Source organism: Ascaphus truei, unplaced genomic scaffold (assembly GCF_040206685.1).
Source record: "Ascaphus truei isolate aAscTru1 unplaced genomic scaffold, aAscTru1.hap1 HAP1_SCAFFOLD_1408, whole genome shotgun sequence".
Lineage (NCBI taxonomy): Eukaryota > Metazoa > Chordata > Amphibia > Anura > Ascaphidae > Ascaphus > Ascaphus truei.
This window is the reverse complement of record NW_027454289.1, coordinates 23,544-45,458: the sequence shown is the minus strand read 5'-3', so window position 1 is coordinate 45,458 and position 21,915 is coordinate 23,544. Positions and strand designations below refer to the sequence as shown.

The following is a 21,915-nucleotide window of genomic DNA, read 5'->3' as shown; positions in this document are numbered from 1 at the left end:
ACATCTGTTCCCTCCTTGTAAAGTGCTGAACTATCTCACCTGGGTCAGTGCTATAGCTGATCACAGTGCCCGATCAGGATGTCACTGTGACAGGCAGCAGTGCAGATTGACCGGTCAATCAATGCAGTGCCGCAACATATGCACTAAATGAGATTTCCGTGCCCCCAGTCAGGTTACTCCCTGGGCAGTGACCCTGCTCACACCCTCCCCTAGTTCCACCTCTGATCACAATTATCTCTCTTGGAGAGTGTAGCAAATTGGAGTTGGGGGAATCTCACCTCTGCCATGCATGGTCACAATCTGGGCACAGGACCCAAATAGTGGGCAATGTGGCACTTCTTACAGTAGAGAATAAGTAACTTTATTCTTTACTTGTGTATTAAGGACCTTATTTGCATTAAATTCAGTCCACATGGGACCAAGACTTTCTGGCTTACTGAACAAAGTGGAATTGTTTCGTAGAGGGTGGAGAATTGTATTTTATCTGAAATTACCCCCTCTGCACAAAATACAAACAATTATACCCATACAAGTACCTTGTGGAAGTTGTTGCCCTCTATCTTCCTGTGGTCTCTCCCTGTTTCTCACCGTGCCTCCTCCCATTTCCTTGCACCTCTGCGTCTCCGCATATATCCCTATACTCAGAGCCGGCTCCGGTCAGTGACATGGGATGCCCAAATATGAGCATACCCATATATGGGCATCCATGCCACTGACCGGAGCCCGCTCTGTTGCGGATATGGAGAGAGACTGGGAGATTTACATCCCCTTATAATTCATATGGTGCATAGTACCGGCACGTATTGTTTTACCGGTACTGTGTACCTTCCTACTTTCACACTGGTACAGTATATGCTGCAGTGGGACTGAGAGGGATATATTGGTAACACATAGTCATTGTTGGGGGAATTCAATCCATTTTGAAAATAGTAATGAAATGTTTTTTACTTTTCTTTTTTTTCAGTAATGAAGAATGAAACATTTCTGTTAAAATTGAATTGGAGGTGAACTGGATTCATCATCAACTCTGCACCAGTGTGAATTGATGTTCTTTAATGTTCTGATAAGGTACATGCAACATCTCTTCCTCAACCCCTGCACCACTCTCTGCCTCTTGCCTCTCTCTCTCCACCTCCCTGCTAAGCGTATTAACCCATCTAATGTAATCCACATTCCATGTCTCACTTTACTCTTCACTTCTCACGTGCCCTCTGGAATGACTGCTCTCTGACTAACAAGGTCTATTTGTACATGACCTCTTCTGCTCTCATCATCCACCACCTCTCATTCCCCTCACCCCTGTCCTACTCGATACCTCAGCTTAATTGAACTCTCTCCTCTGACATCTACCCTTATCTCTAACCTCTCCTCACTTTCTGCTTAAACTAACTATCTTGTTAACTTTTACAATGCTATCATCTCCTCCTCCCTCCTCCTCCTTCCTCCTCCCTCCTCCATTATATATATACCCCTTCTAGGCTCTGACACACTCATCCCTCTAAGGCCATGATTATCATGGGCACATGCTTGGTCGTCCACAGTGCGTGCGAGCGATGCAGAGCCGCCTCGGACCTCAGTGCAGGGATTGCTGCATACCCCCAGCATCTGTCACCCACAAACAATACACACACTAATACTCCCCACAATACACACTATAATACCTCCTCAATACTAATCTCCCCAATAATATTATAGCTCCAAACACAATATACACAACACCCTTACACAAGATACACAATCTAGTACTCTCCTCTGCACCTCTACACACAATATAATACTCCCACACACACAATATACACACTACCCTCCTACCCCCATAAAATACAACCAATAATACACACACACTTTGTGGATGTTGGGACCAGCTCCCGGCATGCACCAGTGAAAGAGAGAGGCCCGCAGAAGCTCGGAAGAACTCCCTCCATCCGTGCCTTCCTCCGTTTCACATCTTCTCCCTGTCTCTCTCCCTCCCTTTCCTTGCATCTCCCTGCGTCTTTACGTATACCCAGTCAGTGACGGCTCTGGTCACGTGATGCCTTAATATGGGCTTATCCATATATGTTCATCCACGTCACTAATGTGATGCCCGCACTGTTGCGGAGCTGGTACTTACGACGGGCACTTATTGTTTTATCAGTACTGCGTACCTGACTCTACCGGCCTACTTTCAACACTAGTACAATATGTGCTTCACTACGAGTGAGTGGGGAATATTGGCATCACACAGTCACTGTTGAATATGCCATTCAATCCATTTTGAAAATAGTAATGCAATGTGGTTTTGTTTTGTTTGCTTTTTGCAGTAATGAAGAATGGAAAAGTTATATTAAAATTAAATTGGAGGGGGACTAGATTCAGCATTTCATCATGAACTCTGCACTTGTGAGAATTTAACTTCTTGAATACCCTGACAGGTACACGCAACATTAAGACTATAATCTGCTGTGCAAGCTTTCGTGCTATACCTCCCCCTCAGGTTTTGATTTATACATTTGCTCCCTCAATTCATGTCCTCTAATATTTGAAAGCTCTCTCCTAGCATTTTCTCTTTACCACAGAACGTCATCCCAATGTAACCTCTCTCTTGTTCTTTCTGCTTGCTGTTTCCTCACTCCTCTGTTAAACTTTTCTAATTTCTCTAACTTCCACACTCCTGCTTTTATCCACATGTTCTCCTCTTTCCTTCCCCTACCTTTGCATGTGTCTACACACTACACCATTTGTACAGACCTCTATTGCAGCTATTTCTGCACTGCTCAATGAAAAGCACTCTTTAATATCCTATTCTCTGTGCCCCCTCTCTCTGCGCCCCCTCTTTTGGCGCCTCCTCTCTCTGCGCCCCCTCTCTCTGCGCCTATCTGTCTCATTCTCTCTACGTCCCTCTCTCTCTACATAGAGCTATCTCTGTCTCTCTCTACACCTATCTCTGTGTCTCCTTCTATGTTTGCTGATGTGTGGGATATCTCTTATAATCTTGAACCTGCTCATATACACATCGGGCCTCCCTGCCTCTGCCTCCCTGCTAAGAGTGTTAACCTATCTAATGTAATCCACATTCCTTTCCTTACTTTTCTCTTCCCTTCTCCTATGCCATCTGGAATGTCCGTTCTCTGACTAACAAGGCTCTAGTTGTACATGACCTCTTCTGCTCTCATCATTCACAATCAGTCATTCCCCTCACCCCATCTTACCTGTCCCACTGATTTGCCTCTGCTTAATTAAACTCTCCTCTGACATCTACTCTAACCTCTCTGCTCTCTCTCTCTTTCCGCTTAAACTAACAATCTTATTAACTCTTACAATGCTATCCTCCTATCTATATGCCCCCTCTAGGCTCTGACACACTTGTCCCTCTAGCCCACACCCTTGGCTAAATTCCCAAACATGTTCATCACACTTCCACTCGCTGTTCTTAATGCCTATGAAGGAAATCACACAATTGATATTTGATTTTTCTACAGTAAAAATGTCTCCAGTCCTGTATAAAGCTGCTCTCTGGGGCCAAACCACACTACTTTTTTTTCACATTCATCAACACTCAAATTTAATTTACGCTGTCTTTTTTTCCCTGTATTTGACTCCCTCCACTAACCTTCTCCTCACACTTGCCATCCTTCCTTCACTTCTCCTCAAGCATTTGACTACTTCAGAGGCAAGGTGGATGCCACCCACAAGGAGATTCCTTCTGTCCCTTCCCCCTTCTCTCCTTCTACCTAATTCTCCTTCTGCATTTGACTCCTTTTCTTCTCTTACAGAGCTGGAAGCTAATCATCTTCTCTTCTCCCTCTACCACATGCCCTCTAGATCGTATCCCCTCACACCTTACTGCATCTCTTAGTCCCCACTCTCACCCACATCTTCAATTCCTCCCTATTCTCTGGCTCTTTACCCTCTTACTTTAAGCCTGTAGTGGTCACCCTTTTCTCAGAAACAACCTACACCCTATGTGCCTTACTAACTACCGCCCTGTATCCCTCCTGCTGTTTGTCTCCTAATTGCTAGAATGTCAACATTCTTAAATCACATTCCCTCCTGGATCCTTTACAACCTGCCTTTCGTACAGCTCGTTCTACAGACTGTGCTTAAAGCAAATTCCCAAGGTCACTTTTCCCTACTAATCCTACTTGATCTATCTGCTGCGTTTGATGCTCTCAATCACTCTCCTCCTTCATATTCTAAACTCTCTCTTGGTATCCGTAACACAGTTCTATCCTGGTTTTCATCATAACTTTCCTGTCACACATTCTCCATCTCTGTTGCTAACATGTCTTCGTCTTCTATTGATCTGTCTGTGGGTATACATCAGGGCTCTGTTCTGAGATCTCTCTTTCTCTCTACATACTATCATTTGGTGACCTCATCAACTCTTTGTGACAATCCTATAAATAACAAATACAAATATCAGGTCATGGGAATAAGTGATTTGGACATAAAAGTAACATTTCGGAAGTGTGGACAACTAATACATCTTGTAGATTGCCTTTACAGTGTGATGTCATTGATTCAGTAGATTGTGTGCAGACCAGGACTGCAGTACAGTGTCACTCACATGGATGACTTGCGTGGTAGAAGCTCAAGAACAAGGATGTCAAACTCCAGTCCTCGAGGGCAGCAAACAGGCCAGGTTTTCAGGATATCCCTACTGAAAACCTGGCCTGTTTGGGACCCTCGAGGACTGGAGTTTGACATGCATGCTCTAGAAGGAGCACAGCTGTGGGTGGGAGGTGGATTTGCTTTGCATCAAATGGTTTGGAGCAAGGTTTATTGTATGTAGTAACATAATAACAATGCAATGCTTAACTTTTATTTCAGGAGGGATGACTGCAGAACAGAAGTGAATATTGAAGCCATGTGTTCCTTTTCTTGCAAAAGAGAAAATTTGAAGGACAGTTGAAGAGAAGGAAAATTACTACACAGAGACAGATAAGCAATGTGTATATTTCTCATTTACCATTTAGTATTTGTCGTTTTATTGACTCCACACAATCCGGCTGCTACGGGTTTCACATTGAATATTTTCATCTCTACTCTACCCCTTCCTGTGATCTGAACCATGCAAGTTTTCATTGATTCAATACATCATGAGTAGAGGGTGGCTACAGTATGAAGTAAAGACCCAAGGACCACATCTACTACCATTCATAACAAGAACATGTGCAGTAGCGCACAGCTGCAGTTCTATGTGATTGTTATGAAAGGTTGAGGTGGTTCAATTCTATGAATCTGGAGTGGGATGGATCCTGTTTGCATCATATGGTTTCATCTAGGCCAGTAGATTATATAACTTTCAGTACAGGTTACACATGGCATCAGTATTAGTGATTTAAAGAGGAGGAAAGCTTCAATGTGGAGAACAAAGCCAAGTAATGTTGAAGTTACTCCTTTTACCATTTACTTGGTCAGTCTGTACTGTCTACTCCCCACACAGCTGCTAAGGATCTTCCATTTTAAATACTTTCACCTCCTATTCTGCACTGCTTTGCTGCCCATTATTCAGAGATGCGTTCCAGTCATGTTTACCACTCTGAATCTCTCTGCAGTCATTGGTTCAGCACATCATGGGTAGAGCATGGCTACAGATACAGCAAGCTATTATTATTTTACCGGCTGATCATCCATAATATTGCATTAAAACATAGAATATCACTTAATTTCCAAAAGATTCAGTGATGCTGATAATGCAGAATCTCACAACATTTCCCATCATAATGCCATAATGCACCAGTGGGAGAAATAATCCTTGCTATATCTGTACATTGTGTGACGTATTACCTCCATGACCATTGAGAGCAAGTACATCTTCTGTATAGAGCGGCTGTGTTATGATGCAGTTATTGATCATCATTGACATAATCACAAGAATCTTATGCAAAGGGAAATTGTCCGCAGCGAAGTGAGATTTCAGCCCCCAAACGTCTGTAATATTAATGCAATGTCTTACTTTTGTTGCAGTGAACACTGAAGAGACGGATCTACTACAACACTGTACAGGATGAGCATACGCTACAAGCAGCAAAATGATCTTGCAGTTGACAGTATGTTGTTCTGGTAATGTGCACAATTATTATTTATGGGCTACACACCACAGTGCTGGACATATTCTGTTAACTTCAACTCTACTCCTAACATGGAGATGTCTTCCTGGTGTTACTGATTCAGTACATCATATGCACAGTGTGGTTATGATATGATGGATTGATTTAATGAACCCACCAACCAATGATGACATCTGCATCATCTTCTGTAAAGTGCAGCTACAGCATGATATTATCAGCATTTGGTGCGGTATAATCAGAGGTATCTATGTGCTTTTGTGCCTGTTTTAAGTCCTCCAGCTTAACGCCCCTACACCTCCCACTACACAGGCATACTTACTTATGCATACACTGACATCTGGCATACCTACACACACCCCAGGGCCACTTCCTTCCCATGATGTCAGGGAGAGGATGGGCATGCAGAGTGCAGTAAGTCTCCACGTTACTCTGGCCAACAGTCTTGGCCTACCTCCAGCATCTGTCACCCACAACATCTGTTCCCTCCTTGTAAAGTGCTGAACTATCTCACCTGGGTCAGTGCTATAGCTGATCACAGTGCCCGATCAGGATGTCACTGTGACAGGCAGCAGTGCAGATTGACCGGTCAATCAATGCAGTGCCGCAACATATGCACTAAATGAGATTTCCGTGCCCCCAGTCAGGTTACTCCCTGGGCAGTGACCCTGCTCACACCCTCCCCTAGTTCCACCTCTGATCACAATTATCTCTCTTGGAGAGTGTAGCAAATTGGAGTTGGGGGAATCTCACCTCTGCCATGCATGGTCACAATCTGGGCACAGGACCCAAATAGTGGGCAATGTGGCACTTCTTACAGTAGAGAATAAGTAACTTTATTCTTTACTTGTGTATTAAGGACCTTATTTGCATTAAATTCAGTCCACATGGGACCAAGACTTTCTGGCTTACTGAACAAAGTGGAATTGTTTCGTAGAGGGTGGAGAATTGTATTTTATCTGAAATTACCCCCTCTGCACAAAATACAAACAATTATACCCATACAAGTACCTTGTGGAAGTTGTTGCCCTCTATCTTCCTGTGGTCTCTCCCTGTTTCTCACCGTGCCTCCTCCCATTTCCTTGCACCTCTGCGTCTCCGCATATATCCCTATACTCAGAGCCGGCTCCGGTCAGTGACATGGGATGCCCAAATATGAGCATACCCATATATGGGCATCCATGCCACTGACCGGAGCCCGCTCTGTTGCGGATATGGAGAGAGACTGGGAGATTTACATCCCCTTATAATTCATATGGTGCATAGTACCGGCACGTATTGTTTTACCGGTACTGTGTACCTTCTTACTTTCACACTGGTACAGTATGTGCTGCAGTGGGACTGAGAGGGATATATTGGTAACACATAGTCATTGGTGGGGGAATTCAATCCATTTTGAAAATAGTAATGCATTGTTTTTTACTTTTTTTTTTGCAGTAATGAAGAATGAAAAAGTTCTGTTAAAATTGAATTGGACGTGAACTGGATTCAGCATTTCATCATCAACTCTGCACCAGTGTGAATTGACGTTCTTTAATGTTCTGACAAGGTACATGCAACATCTCTTCCTCTACCCCTACACCACCCTCTGCCTCTTGCCTCTCTCTCCACCTCCCTGCTAAGCGTATTAACCCATCTAATGTAATCCACATTCCTTGTCTCACTTTACTCTTCCCTTCTCACGTGCCCTCTGGAATGTCCACCACTTCTCATTCCCCTCACCCCTGTCCTACTCGATACCTCAGCTTAATTGAACTCTCTCCTCTGACATCTACCCTTATCTCTAACCTCTCCTCACTTTCTGCTTAAACTAACTATCTTGTTAACTCTTACAATGCTATCATCTCCTCCTCCCTCCTCCTCCATCATCTATATGCCCCTTCTAGGCTCTGACACACTCATCCCTCTAAGGATGTGATTAGGGTTAGGGTTAGGGTTAGGGTTAGGGTTAGACATTCACACTGTCTTCTATGTATTTGAGTCCCACCACTGACTTTCTCCTCCCACTTAACATCCATCCTTTATTTCTCCTCAAGCCTTTGCTCACTTGAGGCAAGGTGGATGCCATCCACAAGTAGATTCATTCTCTCCCTTCCCCCTCTCTCTTTTTCTATCTAGATCTCATTGCACTCTTGACTCCTTTTCTCCTGTCACAAAGCTGGAACCTGATCTTCTCTTCTCCCTCTACCACATGCCCTCTCAATCCTATATTCTCACTCTCACCCACATCTTCAATTCCTCCATATCCTTTGGCTCTTTCAACTCTTCCTTTTAAGCATGCAGTGGTCACCCCTATTCTCAAAAATAACCTTGACCTTGTGTGAATTTCTAACTATCGCCCTGTATCCGTCCTACCATTTGCCTCCTAATTGCTAGAACGTCTTGTGATCTCCCGTTTGATCAACATTCTTAAATCACATGCTCCTCTGGGCCCTTCACAATCTGCCTTTCCCAATGTAACCAATTATGTACATAAAGAAAATTCCCAAGGTCCATTTTACTTACTAATCCTGCTTGATCTCTCTTCTGCTTTTGATACTGTCAATCACTCTTCTCATTCATATTCTAAACTCTTTCTTCGTATCCGCAGCAAACTTATATCCTGGTTTTCATCATACTTCTCCATCACACATTCTCCATCTCTGTTGCTAACGTGTCTTTGTCTCCTGTTGTTTTGTCTGTTGGTATACCTCAGGACTCTGTTCTGGGACCTCTCTCACTACATACTATCACTAGTTGACCTTATCAACTATTTTGGCCCTTGATATCATCTCTATGCAGATGATACACACACCTATCCACCCTACCGTCACTCCTGCAATTTAGTTCCTAGTTTCGGGTCGCCTCCTGGCTATATCCTCCATGGATGACACTCTTCTGCCTTAAACCTAATGTCTAAAACTGAGCTCCTCATATTTCCCCCTAAATCTGGCCTAATATCACCTTTCTCCATCGCAGTAAACAGTACTACCATCATCCTGTCATGAAAGCACATTGCCTAGGAGTAACATTTGACTCTTCCCTTTCCATCTTCATTCACGACACTGGCTAAAGTTTGTCGATTCTTTCTCTGTAATATTTCCAAGATTTGCCCTTTTCTCTGTCAATCTACTGCTAAAACGCCAATGCATGCCCTTATCGTATGGGTTAACATACTGCTAACAGGGCTCCCTGCTTCACAACTTTCTCATTTGCAATCTATCCAAAACTCTGCTGCTTGAATAATTTCCCTTTCTCCCACAACAGTATCTGCTCATCTCCTCCTCCTCCTTAAATCCCTCTCCTTGCTTCCCATCAAGTTTCAGATCACCTACAAAGTTCTCCTCCTTACCTTTTTGTTAAGGTTCTCTATTAGTGGTGTACCGAGTACCCGGCGTTACCCAACACATTTCCAGCTACCCGGACATTACTCGAAACCGGCCACTGAGAAGTGGACTTGGCCGGGTAATACCCGGCGTCGGGTAATGTCAGGGCAGCTGGAAATAATCTTTTATACTTACCTTTCCTAAGACATCTAGGATCAGCAGCAGCAGTCCTCTGATGTTGGCAGCATCAGAGGTGTCTTCACCTGGCGGGGGGAGCTGCAGGAATCACTTCCACAGCACCGAAGCAGGTAAGCTGTGTCTGTGAGCCTGCAGCTCCCCCGCCGGCTGAAGACACCACAGATGCTGCCACCGTCACAGGACTGCTGCTGATCCTAGATGTCACCGCCACCCGGAAGGTAAGTGCCAAACCGTGTACCCGACCGGGTAGAACCTTTCATTTTGGCCGGGTACCCGTTACCCATTTTTTTATAGTTGAGGACCCAGTCCAACACTATTCTCTATTCATCTGCTCCTTCCTACATATCATCTTTGGTCTCGTTATGCCCTTCCTCGTCTCCTAAGCTCTACTAATAACTGTCTCCATTATACTTCTTACACCTCTACTGCGCACTCGCTCTCTTGCCTGAAACCCTTTCCCATCAATTTACCTGTGAAACTCACACACACTCAGTATATGCCAACATACCCTCTTCCACCCACATTTAAGATCAACCTTAAAATTCACAACTTAAATGAAGCATTTCAATAGCTTTTACTCGTTGCTACTGTCACTCATTCAGTCACTAACTATTGTTCCCAAGAAGTGCTTTATACTACAAGTACCCACCATTAAGGACAAGCATTGTCATCTACTGCACTTGTTCCCCCACCTGTTGTCTCTCTGTAAGTCTCCTTACATTTCTCTTAGATTGTAAACTACCCAGGACAGGGATTTACTTTCCTATTGTCTGTTTTTGTTTGTTGAACTTATTGTATAATAATTTCCTGTACTTTTTGGTCTCTCTTGTAAAGCGCTGAGTACACAATGGGTGGTATATAAATAGAGATATTTGCAGAGTCTAGAGACAAGGCACACGTGTATAGGTAGCTACAGTTTATCCGGGACCGTATGCATCCTTGAAGTGCCTGTCCCAGTTATTTTCTATTGATTGCAATGTAGGAGTGTCTGTCCTGTCTTATTTTTTTTATTATTATTATTATTATTATTATTATATATACAAAGATATATACAAAGATTGTTTCCTGTCGTTAGCATGACATTGTGTGACACAGTGTGATGTCATTGATTCAGTAGATTGTGTGCAGACCGGGACTGCAGTACAGTTTCACTGACATGAATAACTTGTGTGGTAGAAGCTCTAGAAGGAGCACAGCTGTGGGAGGGAGGTGGATTTGCTTTGTATCACATGGTTTGGAGCAAGGTTCATTGTATGTATCGTCAATAATAATTATAATAATAATAATGCAATGCTTAACTTTTTTATTTCAAGAGGAAAGACTGCAGAACAGAAGTGAATATTGAAGCCATGCGTTCATTTTCTTGCAAAATAGAAAATTGAAGGACAGTTGAAGAGGAGGAAAATGACTACACAGAGACAGATAAGCAATGTGTATATTTCTCATTTAGTATTTGTCGTTTTATTGACTCCAAAAAATCCGGCTGCTAAGGGTTTCGCATTGGACATATTCACCTCTACTCCACCCCTTCCTGTGATCTGTACCATGCAGATTTTTGTTGATTCAATACATCATGAATAGAGTGTGGCTACAGTATGAAGTACTGACCCAAGGACCACATCTACTACCATTCATAACAAGAACATGTGCAGTAGCGCACTGCTGCAGTTCTATGTTATTGCTATGAAAGGTTGAGGTGGTGCAATCATATGAATCTTGAGTGGGAGGGATCCTGTTTGCATCATTTAATTTGATCTAGGCCAGTAGAGTATATAACTCTCAGTACAGGTTACATATGGCATCAGTATTAGTGATTTAAAGAACAGAAAAACAGGAGTGGAGAACAAAACCAAGTAATGTTGAAGTTACTACTTTTTACTATTTACTTGGTCAGTCTGTACTGTCTACTCCCCACACAGCTGCTAAGGGTTTCCATTTGAGATACATTCACCTTCTACTCTGCACTACTGTGCTACCCTCTATTCAGAGATGAGTTCAAGTCATGTTTACCACTCTAAATCGCTCTGCAGTCATTGATTCAGCACATCATGGGTAGAGCATGGCTATAGATACAGCAAGCTTTATTTTACCCTAATATTGCATTAAAAAATAGAATATCACTCAGTTTCCTACAGATTTACTGATGCTGATAATGCAGAATCTCACCCTCCCATCATAATACACCAGAGGAAGAAATAATCCTTGCTATATATGTACATTGTGTGACATATTGCCTCCATGACCATTGATGGCAAATACATATTCTGTATAGAGCAGCTGTGTTATGATGTAGTTGTTATTGATCATCATTGAGATATAATCACAAGAATCTTATGCAAAGGGAAACTGTCATTAGCATAGTGGGATTTCAGCCCCCAAACTTCTGTAATATTAATGCAATGTCTTACTTTTATTGCAGTGAACACCGAAGAGACGGATCTACTACAACACTGCACAGGACAAGAGTATACACTACAAGCAGCAAAATGATCATGCAGTTGACAATATGTTGTTCTGGTAATGTGCACAATTATTATGTATGGGCTCCACACCACAGTGCTGGACATATTTTGTTAACTTCAACACTACCCCTACCATGGAGATGTCTTCCTGTGATTGGTGTTACTGATTCAGTACATCATATGCACAGTGTGGCTATTATATGATGGATTGATTTAATGAACCCACCAAACACTGATGACATCTGTATCATCTTCTGTAAAGTGCATCTACAGCAGGATATTATCAGCATTTGGGGTGATATAATCAGAGGCATCTATGTGCTTTTGTGCTGGGTAAAGTCCTCCAGCTGAACCGCCCCCCGCCCCCCACCCCCCTACACCTCCTGCACACAGGCAAACTTACTTACACACACAGCACACTTACTTATGCACACTGACACTTGGCATACCTACACACACACACCCCACAGCCACTGGCATGCATGCAGAGTCCTGGGCATGCAGGATGGGCATGCAGAGTACAGAATATCTCCACCTTGCTCTGGCCCGTACTCTTGGCCTACCCCCAGCATCTGTCACCCACAACCTCTGTTCCCTCCCTGTAAATTGCTGCACTAACACACCTTGGTCAGCGCTGCAACCGATCACAGCACCGGATCATGTCACTGTGATAGGAAGCAGTGCTAATTGACCGGTCAATCAATGCCACGTGGCAACATACGCACCAAAAGAGATTTCCATGCCCCCTGACAGGCTACTCCCTGGGCAGTGACCCTGCTCATCTTCCACCTCTGATCACAATATTCTCTCTTGGAGAGTGTAGCAAATTGGAGTTGGGGGAATTTCACCTCTGCAGTACATGTAGAGTCCTGTATGCAGAGTACAGAAAGTCTCCACCTTAGTCTGGCCCGTACTCTTGGCCTACCCACAGCATCTGTCACCCACAAATAATACATACACTAATACTCCCCACAATACACACTTTAATACCTCCTCAATAATAATCTCCCCAATAATATTATAGTCTTAAACACAATATACACAATACCCCCTAACACAAGATACCCAATCTAACACTCTCCTCTGCACCTCAACATAATATACACACTATAATACCCTACACACAATATAATACTCCCACACACACACAATATACACACTATCCTCCTACCGCCATAAAACACAACCAATAATACACACACACTTTGTGGATGTTGGGACCAGCTCCTTGCATGCACCAGTGAAAGAGAGAGGCCTGCCATCCGTGCCTCCCTCCGTTTCCCATCTTCTCCCTGTCTCTCTCCCTCCCTTTCTTTGCATCTCCCTGCATCTTTGCGTATACCCAGTCAGTGACGGCTCCGGTCACGTGATGCCTTAATATGGGCTTATCCATATATCTGTTGCAGAGATGGAGAGAGACCTGGAGATTTTACATTTCCTTATAATTCATATTGGTACTTAGTACGGGCACTTATTGTTTTATCAGTACTGGGTACCTGACCGTACTGGCCTACGAGTGAGAAGGCAATATTGGCATCACACAGTTACTGTTGAATATGTCATTCAATCCATTTTGAAAATAGTAATGCAATGTGGTTTTGTTTTGTTTGCTTTTTGCAGTAATGAAGAATGAAAAAGTTATATTAAAATTAAATTGGAGGGGAACTGGATTCAGCATTTCTTCATGAACTCTGCACTTGTGAGCATTGACCTTCTTGAGTGCCCTGACAGGTACACGCAACTTTAAGACTATAATCTTCATCAACTGCTGTGCAAGCTTTCGTGCTATACCTCCCCCTCCGGTTTTGATTTATACATTTGCTCTCTCAATTCATGTCCTCTAATATCTGGAGGCTCTCTCCTAGCATTTCTCTCTACCACAGCACGTCATCCCAATGTAACCTCTCTCTTGTTCTTTCTGTTTACTGTTTCCTCACTCCTCTGTAAAACTTTTCTAATTTCTCTAACTTCCACACTCCTGCTTTTATCCACATGTTCTATACACTTTCCTTCCCCTACCTTTGCATGTGTCTACACAAAGCACCATTTGTACAGACCTCTATTGCAGCTATTTCTGCACTGCTCAATGAAATGCACTCCTGCACATCCTATTCTCTTCCACCTTCCCTCATTCTCTACGCCCCCCTCTCAAAGCCCCCTTTCTCTATGTCTCCTCTCTCTACGCCTATCTGTCTCATTCTCTTGACGCCCTTCTCTCTCTACATATCCCTATCTCTGTCTCTCTCTACACCTATCTCTGTGTCTCCTTCTATGCTCGCTGATGTTGGGGGATATCTCTTATAATCTTGGACCGGCTCATATACACATCAGGCCTCCCTACTAAGAGTGTTAACCTATCTAATGTAATCCACATTCCTTTCCTTACTTTTCTCTTCCCTTCTCCTGTGCCCTCTGGAATGTCCACTCTTACTAACAAGGCTCTAGTTGTACATAACCTCTTCTGCTCTCATCAGTCACAATCAGTCATTCCCCTCACCGCATCTTACCTGTCCCACTGATTTGCCTCTGCTTAATTAAACTCTCCTCTGACATCTACTCTAACCTCTCTTCTCTCTTCTCTCTCTTTCTTTCTGCTTAAACTAACAATCTTATTAACTCTTACAATGCTATCCTCCTATCTATATGCCCCCTATAGGCTCTGACACACTCATCCCTCTAACCCACACCCTTGGCTAAATTCCCAAACACACTTCCACTCGCTGTTCTTAATACCTACGGAGGAAATCTCACACTTTGTTTGATTTTTCTACAGTAAAAATGTCTCCTGTCCTGTATAAAGCTGCTCTCTAGGGCTAAATACACTACTTTTTTCCACACTCATCAACACTCAAATTTAATTTACGCTGTTTTTTTTCTCTGTATTTGACTCCCTCCACTGACCTTCTCCTCCCACTTGCCATCCTTCCTTCACTTCTCCTCAAGCATTTGACTACTTCAGAGGCAAGGTGGATGCCACCCAAAAGGAGATTCCTTCTGTCCCTTCCCCCTTCTCTCCTTCTACCCAAATCTCCTTCTGCACTTGACTCCTTTTCTTCTCTTACAGAGCTGGAAGCTAATCATCTTCTATTCTCCCTCTACCACATGCCCTCTAGATCGTATCCCCTCACACCTTACTGCATCTCTTAGTCCCCACTCTCACCCACATCTTCAATTTCTCCCTATTCTCTGGATTTTTGCCCTCTTACTTTAAGCCTGTAGCGGTCACCCTTTTGTCAGAAACAAACTACACCCTATGTGCCTTACTAACTACCGCTCTGTATCCCTCATGCTGTTTGCCTTCTAATTGCTAGTGTCAACATTCTTAAATCACATGCCCTCCTGGATCCTTTACAACCTGCCTTTCGTACAGCACGTTCTACAGACTGTGCTTAAAGCTAATTCCCAAGGTTTTTCCCTACTAATCCTACTTGATCTATCGGCTGCGTTTGATGCTCTCAATCACTCTCCTCCTTCATATTCTAAACTCTCTCTTGGTATCAGTAACAAAGTTCTATCCTGGTTTTCATCATAACTTTCCTGTCACACATTCTCCATCTCTGTTGCTAACATGTCTTCGTCTTCTATTGATCTGTCTGTGGGTATACATCAGGGCTCTGTTCTGAGATCTCTCTTTCTCTCTACATACTATCATTTGGTGACTTCATCAATGCTTTTGGCCTTAGATATAATCTCTATGCGGATGATACACACACAAATCTATCCACCCCTGTTCTCACTCCTGCAATCCAGTCCCTACTCTTGGGTTGTCTCCTGGCTATATGCTCATGGATGGCACTCCACTGCCTTAAACTTAATGTCTAACACTGGGCTCATATTATCCCCTTTCTCCATCACAGTAAACAGTACTACCATCTATCTTGTCATCAAACATGTTGCATAGGAGTAACATTTGGCTCTTCAATTCCATCTCCATTCACATGCACGGCTATGGGTAAAATGTGTTGCCTCTTTCTCTGTAATATTGCCAAGATCTTCCCTTTCCCCTCTCAACCTACTGCTAAAACTCCAATGTATACTGTTATCCTATAGGTTATTTTAACATACTACTAACAGGCCTCCATGCTTCACAACTTTCTCCTATGCAAAACTCTGCTGCTTGAATTATCTCACTTTCTCCCACAACAGTCTCTGCTCATCTCCTTAAATCCCTGTCCTGGCATCCCATCAAGTTTTTGTATCACCTACAAAGTTCTCCTCCTTACCTTTTTGTTAAGGCTCTCCATTAATCTGCTCCTTCTTGCATATCATCTTTGATCTCTCGTTATGCCCTTGCTTGTCTCTTGCACTATAACCATAACTGTCTCCTGTAAACTTCTTTCACCTCTACTGTTCTCTCACTTGCCTGAAACCATTTTCCATCACTGCACCGTACATGTGAAACTTCCTCACACTCAGTATATGCCAACATAACCTCTTCCACCCACATGTAAGACCAATCTTAAAATTCACGACTTAAATCAAGCATTTAAAAAACTTTGACTCGTGGCTACTGTCCCACACCCACAGTCACTGCTAACAACTATTGTTCCCAAGATGTGCTTTCTACTAATTGTACCCACCATTAAGGACAAGCATTGTCATCTACTGCACTTCTTCCCCCAACTGCTGCCTCTCTTTAAGTCTTCTAACATTTCTATTAGATTGTAAAGTTCCCAGGGCAAGGATTTACTTTCCTATAATCTGTTTTTATTTGTCGCACTTATTTTTTAATTATTTTTCCCCTCTCCCCTAATGATATACATATAGGTTTTCCTGTCATTTGCATGACAGAGTTATTATGGTTAACTATTGCATCATGTAGACTGCCTTTTCAGTGTGATGTAATTGATTCAGTACTTTGTGTGCAGACTGTGACTGCAGTACAGTGTCACGAACATTAATGACTTGTGTGGTAGAAGCTCTAGAAGGAACACAGCTATGGGAGGGAGGTGGATTTACTTTGGATCACATGGTTTGGCGCAAGGTTCATTGTATGTATGATCATAACCATGCAATGCTTAACTTTTATTTCAGGAGGGAAGAACAGTGAATATTGAAGCCATGTGTTTCTTTTCTGTCAGAAGAGAAATTTTGAAAGACAGTTGAAGAGGAGGAAAATGACTACACAGAGACAGATAAGCAATGTGTATATTTCTCATTTAGTATTTGTCGTTTTGTTGACTCCACACAATCCAGCTGCTAAGGGTTTCGCATTGGACATATTCCCCTCTACTCTACCCTTCCTGTGATCTGTACCATGCAGGTTTTTGTTGATTCAATACATCATGAGTAGAGTGTGGCTGCTGTATGAAGTATTGACCCAAGGACCACATCTACTACCATTCATAACAAGAACATGTGCAGTAGCGCACTGCTGTAGTTCTATGTGTTTTATTAAAGGTTGAAGTGGTGCAATCATATGAATCTGGAGTGGGATGAATCCTGTTTGCATCATATGGTTTCATCTAGGCCAGTAGAGTATATCTCTCAGTACAGGTTACACATGGCATCAGTAGTAGTGATTTAAAGAACAGAAAAAACAAGAGAAACTTCAATGTTGATAACAAAGCCAAGTAATGTTGAAGATACTCCTTTAACTATTTATTTGATCAGTCTGTACTGTCTACTCCCCACACAGCTACTAAGTCTTCCATTTGAGATACATTCACCTCCTACTCTGCACTGCTGTTCTGTCCTCTATTCAGAGATGAGTTCCAGTCATGTTTACCACTCTGAATCACTCTGCAGTCATTGATTCAGCACATCATGGGTAGAGCATGGCTACAGATACAGTAAGCTTTATTTTACCGGCTGATCATCCATAATATTGCATTAAAACATAGAATATTACTCAGTTTCCAAAAGATTCAGTGATGCTAATAATGCAGAATCTTACAACACATCCCATCATAATGCACCAGAGGAAGAAATAATCCTTGCTACACTACCGACACGTTTTATTGAAGCACGGCTAGCACCGCAAGCCGGGGGATGCCCCGGCGTGCTAGCCGCACTCCCTCAGCGTGCCGCGCATCACCGATGCACGGTCACGCGTCATCGGGTGCCTGCGCCCCCTGCACGCGCGTCCAGGGCTCCCCGAGGGAGCACTGGTGTCCCGCGATGTGGGGGACAGCGGCAGGGGGTTCCGGGGGACCCGACGGACCCGGCAGCGGAAGGGAGAAAGCCCCGATCGGAGGGCGCTCCTCCGCTGCTTCGACGTGCGCCCGGCACCCTCCGGCGCGCGCCAGGTTACTGCTGCGGCGAAGAACGGGCAAATGCTCGAATAAACTCGGCCGCAGCAGTATATCTGTACATTGTGTGACGTTTGGCCTCCATGACCATTGATAGCAAATACATATTTTGTATTGAGCGGCTGTGTTATGATGTAGTTGTTATTGATCATCATTGAGATATAATCACAAGAATCTTATGCAAAGGGAAAATGTCTGCAGCATAGTGGGATTTCAGCTCCCAAACTTCTGTAATATTAATGCAATGTCTTACTTTTATTGCAGTGAACACTGAAGAGACGGATCTACGACAACACTGCACAGGACAAGAGCAAACACTACAAGCAGCAAAATGATCTTGCAGTTGCAAGTATGTTCTGTAATGTGCACAATTATTATTTATGGGCTACACACCACAGTGCTGGACATATTCTGTTAACTTCTACCCCTACCATGGAGATGTCTTCCTGTGATTGATTCAGTACATCATATGCACAGTGTGGCTATGATATGATGGATGGATTTAATGAACCCACCACCCACTGACATCTGCATCATCTTCTGTAAAGTGCAGCAGGATATTATCAGCATTTGGGGTGGTATAATCTGGGGCATCTATGTGCTTTTGTGCCTGGATAAGTTCCTCCAGCTGAACCACCCCCCTATACCTGCCACACAGGCATACTTACAGAGCACACTTACTTATGCACACTGACACTTGGAATACACACACACACACACACACACACACACACACACACAGACATGCATGCAGTGTCCTGTATGCAGAGTACAGAAAGTCTCCACCTTACTCTGGCCCGTACTCATGGCCTATCCCCAGCATCTGTCATCCACAACCTCTGTTCCCTCCCTGTAAAGTGCTGCACTAACACACCTGGGTCAGCGCTGCAGCTGATCACAGTGCCGGATCATGATGTCAATGGGATAGGCAGCAGAGCTGATTGACAAGTCAATCAATGCAGCTCCGCAATATATGCACCAAAAGAGATTTCTGTACCCCCTGTCAGGCTACTCCCTGGGCAGCGACCCTTCTCACCCCTCTCATTCCACCTCTGATCACAATAATCTCTCTTGGAGTGTGTAGCAAATTGGAGTTGGGGGAATCTCACCTCTGTAGTGCATGGTCACAATCTGGGCACTGTACCCAAATATTGGGCAATGTGGCACGTCTTACAGTAGAGAATAGAATAAGTAACTATATTCTTTACTTGTGTATTAAGGAACTTATTTGCAATAAAAATTCAGTCCACCTGGGACCAAGACTTTCTGGTTTTCTGAACAAAGTGGAATTGTTTTCCTATAATTTTATATTCTCTGAAATGTAACATCACAATAAAGTACTCCTATTTTTTTCCTTTGTGCTTTTTTATGGACTATTCCTTTATGTATTTCACTTAATGGGACTAATTACCTTACGATTAGATTTCACTTGTATTTTCTTGGGTTACTCTTTGGAATTTCTCTCTGTGTTCATTTATACTATCTTATTTAGAGCAGTCTTTGCCATTGGACCCCATTTCTTGCCAGAGAGATCTGTAACACAGAGTATTGAAGAGAGTACAGAACACTGGTGAAGTAGATTTTTATGCTTCTAGGCAGCCTCCCTTCTCACCATGTATTCTGCCCCCGACGGTCTCTTGCACTGCTCCCTCCTACACCCACTCTCCTCACTCTTCCCTCCCCTCCCCGCTATCACTCAATGACCCCCTCTCATTCAATCCTGCTCCCTTACTCCCCCCTCACTCATTCTTCCTTCTGCACACACAATCCTCCCGAATATCACTCCCAAACAACACACACACTAATTCTCCCCACAATACACACTATAATACCTCCTTGTGACGATAGCTTCCACAGGCTTATTAATATTACACAAAAATAATTGGGTTTGAACTGAACGAGGCTTAAGATATAATAAATTGTATTTATTCCTTAGAATATAGGTGAACACAACAGATAATACAGTAACGAACAAGAAGTACACTTACTTAAGGGTTGGGGAATGAGAAGTATGATGTAGCATTTCTTTCAGCAGTGAGGAAATCATTCAGGTGATATCAGGTAACCATATCAGCAAACGAAGACAAAGGATATATGGGTGGACAGCAGTTTATAAACCATTCTCCTTCTATTCTTAACCTTAAGCACAGGGGATTGGTTTACAATTACCTCCAGCCACTCACTAACGTGGGAAAGCATTCTGACCCATGCCCCCCTGCTAGTTGGCACATGCGCAGTAGAACTCTGGGGGTCTCATTTCTGAAGCCCCACATTTACGTCAGGAATGCCAGACAGTCTACCATTTGGAGTTCTGGCAGGAAAACCTTTGTTGAAAGGTGTTAACTGGAACACTTAAGACCTGCCCTGGTTTGGGCTTCGGATAAACAGTGAGGGTGATAAAACTCTTTGAACAGCACTTAAATCCTAGACATAGCGGCGTCCCCAGGGCCATCTGCTACCTTATGGCCCAAAAGAATCTCTTCTGGGTCTTTGTCCATACCTTAAGATACACTATTAAGCATAAAACATAAACGTATTAAAATATCCGGTTCCGTTAGGTTTAGCAGGTCCAAACTTCCCAGTTCGCATTGCCAGAACTGGGACACCATATGGTCCAAAAAGCGACTTGCTACGACCTAAGAAACCGGAGTTACACCAATGCACATTAAATCATTTTAATACAAAAATCTCCATTGAAAAAGAAATCTCAGCTTTTCACTAAATCCCCATTGAAAACAACGGGCAGCTCCGCCATAGACTTTCAATGGTAAATCGCCGCCATTGAAGTCAATGGGGGTTTTCTGCCATTGAAGTTTATGGGAAAAGTCCCGAACTTCAAGGGGGTCCATACTCCGTCGGGTTGGTCCAAGCGGGTCAAGGATGGTTCTGCAGCGATGCCGGAGCAGTGGCTACAGATACCCCAAACCCTGATCTGCTGAACCCTCCGGAACCGGAGATATGGATTCCTAAAATTCAGCATTTCTCACTTAGTCATTTTTCTGAGCCGTTTCTGCCGCCGCCGGCAAAGCCTATGGCGCGACCCGCTCTATCTGGTACGACCCTTATCGGGGGTCCAGGATTCGGGGACCCGGTGGTGGTCGAGTGGGGGGACGCTTAGGAACTAGGGGCAAAAAGAATTTTATCCCTAGGTGCCCTAAAACAGTTTATTTCCCCGCTAATTGACGTTGAACTTGACCCAGTGATTTTAGCTCTTTTGAAGGACATTGTATCCGCTTTGCGGTTTGCGGTCTGGACGGCAGCCAACTAGGTTACCTCGAGGCATCTCCATTGAAGTCAATGAGCCCATTGACTTTCAATGGGAAACCGCCGCTCTCCCTCTCGGACGCCACCTGCTGGTCACTACAGGAAACAGGACGAAAACAGCACAAATTCCTATTGAAATGCATTGAGCCCTAATGGCGGCCAATGGGGACCTGCAAAATGGTGCCCGAAAAGGCGGGAAACTTACACAAAGAGCTATAATCATTAAAGAATTATTAACCCTTGTGCTCCCGGATGGATTCTAGTGTGTGTGTGATGCAAACACTGAGTAACCAGACATTACAATGGAACAGGGGAAAATACATTTACATGTCATAACAAGGGTTACATCACATTTCTGGACCTCAGCCCAGTTAACCCCTTG

General features: G+C 43.5%; 1 long non-coding RNA gene across 1 annotated transcript; it reads left to right on the top strand.

Annotated features, from left to right (window-relative positions):
- Positions 1-970: 970 nt before the first annotated feature.
- Positions 971-17,343, top strand: LOC142475833 (uncharacterized). The gene is made up of 9 exons (XR_012791163.1): positions 971-1,068; positions 2,304-2,414; positions 4,813-4,932; positions 5,953-6,048; positions 7,491-7,602; positions 10,870-10,989; positions 11,976-12,073; positions 13,639-13,749; positions 17,053-17,343. It is a non-coding gene; the product is annotated as an uncharacterized LOC142475833 (long non-coding RNA).
- The last annotated feature ends 4,572 nt before the right edge of the window (positions 17,344-21,915 follow it).